At 44.2% G+C, this 7,649-nt stretch overlaps 2 long non-coding RNA genes across 2 annotated transcripts; both read right to left on the minus strand.

The window, feature by feature from the left end:
- Positions 1–1,375: 1,375 nt before the first annotated feature.
- LOC129621405 (uncharacterized) lies at positions 1,376–3,827 on the minus strand. The gene is made up of 2 exons (XR_008699326.1): positions 3,035–3,827; positions 1,376–1,703 (listed from the first exon to the last, which is right to left on the minus strand). It is a non-coding gene; the product is annotated as an uncharacterized LOC129621405 (long non-coding RNA).
- A 1,397-nt stretch (positions 3,828–5,224) lies between these two features.
- On the minus strand, positions 5,225–6,786 carry LOC129621410 (uncharacterized). The gene is made up of 3 exons (XR_008699332.1): positions 6,646–6,786; positions 6,052–6,118; positions 5,225–5,378 (listed from the first exon to the last, which is right to left on the minus strand). It is a non-coding gene; the product is annotated as an uncharacterized LOC129621410 (long non-coding RNA).
- Positions 6,787–7,649: the final 863 nt, after the last annotated feature.

Consider the following 7,649-nt stretch of genomic DNA (forward strand, 5'->3'; position numbering starts at 1 on the left):
CCGGTGGACACTTGGGATGCTTCTATCTTTTAGCTATTATGAATAATGCTGCTGTGAACATGGGTGTACAAATATCTCTTCAACAGTCTGCTGTCAGTTCTTTTTGAGTGTATACCCAGAAGTGGAATTACTAGATCATGTGGTAATTCTACTTTTAATTTTTGGGGAACTGCCAACCTGTTTTCCATAGTGATTGTACCATTTTACATTCCCACCAACAGTGCAAAAATGTTCCAATCTTTCTCTATATCCCTTCCTCCCTCCTTTTTTTGGGATAATAGCCATCCTAATGAGTGTGAGATGGTCCATATGTTTCTTTTAAAAACTGAGGAAACATTTATTCTCACTTCTCTGGTCCCATTGTTTAGGATTATGCTCACATATCTACTCTTAAGTCAATCACTGGTGATAAGAAAAATGGAACTGTGATTCATTTTCTTTTTTTTAGTATTTATGTTTTTATTTGGCTGCGTTGGGTCTTAGTTGTGGGATGCAGGATTTCTTTGTGGCATGCAGGCTTCTCTAGCTGCAGTGCTCATTGGATCCAGAGCATGTGGGCTCAGTAGGTGTGGCACATGGGCTTAGTTACCCCACAGCATATGGGATCTTAGTTCCCTGACCAGGGCTCAAACCCACATCCCCTGCATTCCAAGGTGGATTGTTAACCGCTGGACACCGGGGAAGTCCCTGACTCATTTCTGTAGACCAAGCAGTGCATACTCTGGGTCTGGGAGCAATGAGACACTCTGAAGCATGGCTGCACTGAGTAGGGTAGAGAGCAGGTTCTGTTAGGAAGGAGGAAGCATGCATGAGTGAATGTCCCTTTCTGATTTCCCTTGACCTCATCAGGGTTTGGAGGAGCCCCTGTGTTTGCATCCATGTAAGTATGGCCCCAGCTTAATAAAAAGAGTGCTTCAAAATAAAATCACTTTGAGCATCTCGAGAAAGGGATTTTCATGTGAGTATAAAAAACAAACAAGATGTCACACTAAATTACCTCCTTACATGATGAAGTAAAAGAGAGAAAAGAGGTATCACCCATGCACCAAGGAACCTTCAACAATCTCATCATCTTCCCTCCCAGAGTAGTCTCCCCCATTCCTACTCATTTTCTGGACTTCAAACAGGATTGAAATGACATGGTAGCAAATGGTAACTGCTTGCTCCTTAAGTCTTCAGCTCTAATGTGTGTCACTGGAGATGTTAAAATGAAGACTCCCACTCACTGGATCTGGGGTAGTGCCTGAGAGTCTGCATGTCTGATGAGCTCCTAGGTGATGCTGATGTGGCTATGTTGCAGGAAGGGGCACCCTCTCCAGAGCCCAACAGTGGGGTCTTCTAACATTTGGAAATGAATTGTCCGAAGAGACACACATGTTGACAAAGCAAGAGACTTTATTGGGAAGGATGCCTGGGTGGAGAGCAGCAGGGTAAGAGAACCCAGGAGGACTGCTCTGCCACGTGGCTCACAGCCTCAGGTTTCATGGTGATGGGATTAGTTTCCAGGTTGTCTTTGATCAATCGTTCTGACTCAAGATTCTTCTTGGTAGCCTGCACATCACTCAGCCAAGATGGATTCCAGTGAGTAGGATTCTGGGAGGTTGGCAGGACATATGGACTGGCATTTCCTCTTTCTTTTGCACTTTCCCAAATTCTTCCAGTTGGTGGTAGCTTGTTAATTCCCTGTTCCTTACCAGCACCTCCTGTTGTAAGAGAACTCATGCATGTGGTTACAACAGCCTGGCCAGGGTGGGTGGTTTCAGTCAGTGGTACTTGTCACAGCTGCGCTGAGACCCACATTAGATCAGGGCAATTTAGAGCACAGAAGAATCCTGTGGAGGGCTTGTTAACACCCAGCTTGCTGGGTCCTGACACCAGACTGTTTGATTTAGGACTAAGGGCCAAGAATCTACCTTTCTAACCAGTTCCTCCTAAGTGATGCTGATGCCGCTGGTCTGGGGAACATTCTGATTACCACTGCCTTAGACGGATGCTTCTGAACTGTGGTGTTGGAAAAGACTCTTGCGAGTCCCTTGGACTGCAAGGAGATCTAACCAGTTCATCCTAAAGGAAATCAATCCTGAATATTCATTGGAAGAACTGATGCCGAAGCTGAAACTCCAATACTCTGGCCACCTGACGTGAAGAACTGACTCATTGGAAAAGACCCTGATGCTGGAAAAGTTTGAAGGCAGGAGGAGAAGGGGACGACAGAGAGTGAGGTGGTTGAATGGCATCACTGACTCAATGGACATGAGTTTGAGTAAACTCCTGGAGTTGGTGATGGACAGGGAGGCCTGGTGTGCATGGGGTCGCAAAGAGTCGAACACGACTGAGTGTCTTAACTGAACTGAACTAGATGGTTGTCACTGGGACCAGGTGACTAGCTTTGCACCCAGAGGCCCACTTGGTCTCTGCGTAAGCTCAGCAAGTTACTTAACCTCTGAACCTCAGTTTCCTTGTCTGTAAATCAGGGATGATAATGCCTCCTACCTTAGCTGACTTTTCTGGTGCACTGTGCCTGTACTGTATAATGTCTACGATCATGACTTGCCCTTCATTTCAACTAGGCAGAATTGAAATGTGCACATTTGCTGCTCTTCAGAAAATCTTTTGGGAAGCAAGTTATTCCTCTCCCCTGGCATTTTCAGAGAAGCTCTCTTCTTTCACTTGTTGTTCCCTGGAATGCAGAAACCTCCCCAGATACACATTTTTCACCATGCTCTTGATTCCTCATTAATCGTGGGGATGCTGGGCACTGCCAGCCTTTAACCTGGATGCCCAGGAAGTCCTTATAAATAAAGGATGCAGCAAAACCTAATGAAAACAGCATCATCTCAGGCTGCAGCAACAAGAGCTGTCTCCCTCCACTTCCCAGGAGGGCCTGCTCTCTGAAATCTCAGTCTGTTCTGGCTAGCGTGATCAGAAAGAGCAGTGCCCAGCATCCCAGGCAGCACTCAGCGTGAGTGCTTTAATCATATGCAAGGCTGAAGAAAGGCAGGAAGCAAGCGGACCCCTGCAGACAGCTTTTTACCTACTTACTCCTGCAGGCTAGGGATGCAGCTCAGTGACTGGAAGACATTTTCAGGCAGAGCAGCCAGCAAGGCCCAGAGATCACAGGCAGTGAGGTGTTGGGCAGTATCAGCTGAGGCCCCCTGTGGCCAGGGTGTGTGCGGGCTACAAAGCTGGGGCTCTCTGCAGCACCAGATTACACCGGGACTAGTATGGCTTGCTGGGAGGGTCCCACAGATAAATGGAGGGAGGGCAACTGTATTAGGACAATTTTCATTACGAGTTATAGAAACCAGCTGCCTTGCTTAAGCTGAAAGGAGCCGTTAGTTAAGGATCCCAAGGGCAAGTTGCAGCATCCTTGAGGAAGGGACTGAAGCAAAAAGGCATATAAACTCAATCTCTCCCCACTAGCATTTTGTTCCCTTTATGAGCTTCCTCTGCTTTTACAATCTACTTGGGTGAACAAAAATGTTTACTGTAATAAATACTTACCCTACATATGAATGAGTTCCATTTTGAGAGTGTGTTTATATGTCCAAATTGTTCTTAAGTCCAACAAAGTAAGCCTACGTACCCAACTAACGCAATCAGCTATATAGTACCATACTGTAATACTTGTCACACAAATAACACGTAAACAAAACCAAAAGGTATAGAAAACATTTTTAATCTTACAGTACAGCACCTTGAACAGTACAGTAGTACAGTAAAACCGCTGGCATTTAGGGGCTGGCATTGAATGCACAGTCAAGAAGAGTTAACTAACTGGAGGAGGGAGAGGAGGCAAGGGTGGTAGAGTTGGAGGATCATCAGCCATAGAAGATGGAGGGCAAGCTGCAGTTTCACTTAGGCCTGACATTGATGGAACGCACGTACACATCTTTGAAAGTTCACAATTTGAAGGTTCACATGTAGGGGACTTACTGTATTCCAAAACACCCAAGCTGACATGCTGACAGGTTTTGGTTTTAGCCATCTCAAGAGATACTATTTCTTAGTCCCAGTTTCAGGTGTCTGGCAAAGAGGCTCTGATTGGCCATCATGGATCAGGTGCTCAGCACTGGTCCAATCAGATGCTGCCATGGTGGGGAGCAGAGATATATTGTTCAAAGTGACTACTGGGGCCCTTGGTTGTGGATCAAGGATCTACAGTGAACGGCTTCTTTATGAACAAGGTAGATACTCCAAATGGACTACCTCAGAGGAAGGGCAGAGCAAACTGCACGGCGTGCTTCCATCTGTGGTGCTCTGATTGAGGGGCTTCCCTAATGGCTCATATGGTAAAGAATCTGCCTGCAATGCAAAAGTCATAGGAGACTCAGGTTTGATCCCTGGATTGGGAAGATTCCCTGGAGGAGGAAATGGCAACCCACTCCAGTATTATTGCCTGGAGAATTCCATGGACAGGGGAACCTACCGGGCTACAGTCCATGGGGTTGCACAGAGTTGGACATGACTGAAGCAGCTGAGCACTGCTCTGATGAATCCTTATGTGCAAAACCTGTCCTCTCTCAGCCAGCAGTGGAGGTGAATGCAAGCACAGGAATTGTTTGTAGGTTTGGGCTGAGAAGATGGGGATCTACCCATCGGCAGCACAGGTGTGTGACCACTTTGGAAACACTATTGAGCTCTAAAAAGTGACACAATCCATAGATAACAATGAGATCAACCGGGCTAACATCCCCTTAGAAGCTGAGAAAATAAATGAAAATAAACTACCAAGTAGTTTTTCCATAGAATATGAAGTGTGGTTTTTTAACATCAAACAGCAAGTTAATGAATATCAAAATATAAAGAAATTTCACCCACCCATGATCTCATTCTGTTCTTTTTGTTCCCTCTTTCCTTCCAGCTTCTGTTCACATGCACACAGAATCTTATGTAGCTTTAAAGAGTATAAACAACATTTTGTATTCCGTATTATGTAATGACTAGTTTCCACACTGCCTTGTCATCTTTTTAACTATCTTTGTCAGTATGCCATCCTTCAAATTAAGTGTGATACACTTTACTTAGCACATAATTAAGGTCTGATTTAAAATCTGAGACTGTGAAGCTGAAAGGAGTCTTAGGAAATCATTGAGGCCCTCCCCAAAAAATGAACCTGGAGAGGAGACTGAGTTCCCCAAGGTCACAGGGCTGGATAATTTCCAGACCCAAGGCTAGATTTCATTCATTTTTCCAAACATATGTTTATAATTACTCACTTCATATCAGGTGGCAATGCATGGGTTTCATCTTCAGATCCTTTATCGTCACCTTGCGTGATCTAATTAACATGTCCTGGCCAGGAGCCATTTCTTATTTTTCTTAACAGAGGAAAGAGTCTTTTTAAACTCACTGTCAGGAAAATAGAGGTTGTGGAGCTGAAAGGAGTAACAGAAATTTTAAATTGGACTGGTTTCGTGACTGGTAGATAAGTCAGCATGCAAAGACATTTCTGTTTCCCAGGTTTGGCTTGCTTTCTCAACGCCCCTTACAAACTCCACAGGGATTTTAAGATTTAAGTCTGGGTATAAGTTTATGCAAGCTGTTAGTCACCTTTCTAGATGAAAAGCACCACAGGATTATGCTTGAAAATGTTCCCTGCTTCAGTACAGATTCCTTTGGAGTAATTCAGCTATAGTATGATTTTGAGGGAGAAGTGATTGAACAGATATATTTCAAAACACATTTGCATTTAAAAACAGGGGTTTATCAGCTAAAAGAACTATTCTTGAAAGGTACACATGCAGGGCAAATTTAGAACAAGCAGAACAATTTAGACATGATAGCTATGAATTGCCCAAAAGCTTAAAATACAGGGGGCTCTGATCATACAGAATCCTGGGCATGGATTGAATCATGAATATCTGGTGTTTTTCTTTGCAAAATGTATTGGAACAGGAAATCTTGTCACTGCTGTAACTCCACAGACCAATCCAAAATATTCAGGCATGCATCAGTGCAATTGTAAACACTCATTTGACCAGAAAAAAAACACTGAAGAAGCCTAAGTTTCTGATACAGAGAAGGGGGTGGGCTCTGGAGTCAGATTACTTGAGTTGGTGTCTTGGTTCTACCACTTGGTGCATATATGATCTTGATTGGGTCTCAGTTTGCTCATCTGCAAAATGAAGAGAATACTCTTTAATTCATAGAATTGTTGATTTGATTGTGTTAAATCATGTTTAGTAGTACCTCTCAAACTCACATGTCAATACAGATCAGTTGGGATCATGCTAAGATGCAGCAGGGACAGAGAAGCACAAATATTGTCTGATCTCATTTATACGTAGAGTCTGAAAAAGCCAAACTCATAGAAGCAGAGTAGGCAGTGGTTGCCACGTGCTGGAGGGCAGGGGAGATGGGGAAAAGAAGATGGGCAAATAGCACAAACTTCCAGTAGTTATAAGAGGAGTAAGTTTGGGGAGCTAATTTCAGCATAGCGACTATAGTTAATGATTCTATATTGTGTACTTGAAACTTATTAAGAGAATTAATCTTAAATGTTCTCATCATAACAATAACAAAATTGTAATTATGGGACATGAAGGATATGTTAACTAACCTATTGTGGTAAACATATATATGAATATGTATATGGTAAACAATATACGCATCAAATCATCACATTGAATGCCTTTAACTTACACAGTATTATATGTCTATTTATCTCAATAAAGCTGGAAAGAAGAAGGGAAAATAGAGGCACAGTAGAGCTGCTAACTGGATTTCTAGCAGGCTCCATTGACAGCTGCATTGCTTGTCTCCTGGCGATGCTTGGAGCAGTGAGCATGCAAAGGGCCTGTTCCATGGGCAGCATTCAGCAGTGCTAGTTGTTATCCTTCAGGTGGATCTCTCCCTCTTATTCTTTCCTGCCATTGCTCCTGCATACCCAGTCCTTTCATTTCTTTTCCTCTGTTCTTGAGAAGTCTTCCAGACCTTTGTTCTAGCTAATCTTGTCAGGTTTGAGTGATTGACTGTGTATGTGTGTGTGTGTTAGCATATGTATGTGTGTGTGTATATGTATGAGGGAGGTGGCAGAGATGCTGAAATAGTCAAGCTCAGGTTTGGAAAAAGCAGTTCCATCTTGACCATGTCTTCCACAATGACTTACACTTGCTAATGGAAGGGAACTCAGTCTTTCCTGGGTTATAAAGACCTTTGGAGCAGTTAGTCAGTTTAAAGTTTAGGCTCACTTGGCAGAGCTTTTAGCCTGTGTCCCCTCCCTTCCCCAGCCCCCGATGCCTCTGAGCAAGGAAAGCATCCCATCGTCACGTCCTGTAGGGAAAGGCTCCTGGCCGGAACACTGCTTTTCTACCAGCTTCCTCTCACCTCCGTCTGGAGTCCACCTGGCCTCTGTCCTTGTGTATCTGTGTAGGCACAACCACAGTGGTGTAACTTGGGCTCTGCTGTCTTGGCACCCTCAGGGCTTGGTGGCACCCCCTGTTTATTTGACCCTGTTTCAAACCTTACTGGCCTTATAGATCCTCTGAGTATCAGCCACACTCTCCATCTGTCACTTGGCCTCTCACAATGGCCACCCAAGGTGGGCCCCTTGCTCTCAACTCTGCATCCTTCTTTAACCCTTGTGAGGTGGGAACTTCCAGACACTCTGTATGAACAGAGATGTTCAGGGCACTGAGTCCAGACCT

This window comes from Bubalus kerabau, chromosome 10 (genome assembly GCF_029407905.1).
Source record: "Bubalus kerabau isolate K-KA32 ecotype Philippines breed swamp buffalo chromosome 10, PCC_UOA_SB_1v2, whole genome shotgun sequence".
Classification (NCBI taxonomy): domain Eukaryota; kingdom Metazoa; phylum Chordata; class Mammalia; order Artiodactyla; family Bovidae; genus Bubalus; species Bubalus kerabau.